Here is a 425-nt window from a genome sequence, read left to right on the forward strand (position 1 = left end):
AAGGCTTTTTCATCGGTTTATCTGTTTCCCACGCTGCACAGCTGGAGCATCTGGCAATTGTCTGGGGTGGGAGAGGAGGAGAGGGGGGACCACCAGATGTTTGAAACTCCTCCCACCCCTCCCCTGTACCTGCCTCTTATTTGGTCTCTTTGGCCCAATGAGAGGGCATCCTTGTCTGAAGCAGCAGCACTGACTGCCCTGAGATGAAGGGATTTGTCCGAGGCCACGCAGCCAGAGCTGGGACTGGAACCCTGGGTGCTGGCCCCTTGGCCACTGTTCACACCACTTCACACTCCCCCCTCCACACCCCGCCCCCCCGTAGCTTCCCTCTGGGACCCGCAGAGATGGGTGGGGGGAGGAATGCACATGTATCTGTTGAGTATCTATTTACGCAGCAACATCTCCCACACTGCCGTGTGCCCAAC

The sequence above is a fragment of the Myotis davidii genome, unplaced genomic scaffold (genome assembly GCF_000327345.1).
Source record: "Myotis davidii unplaced genomic scaffold, ASM32734v1 scaffold960, whole genome shotgun sequence".
Classification (NCBI taxonomy): Eukaryota; Metazoa; Chordata; class Mammalia; order Chiroptera; family Vespertilionidae; genus Myotis; species Myotis davidii.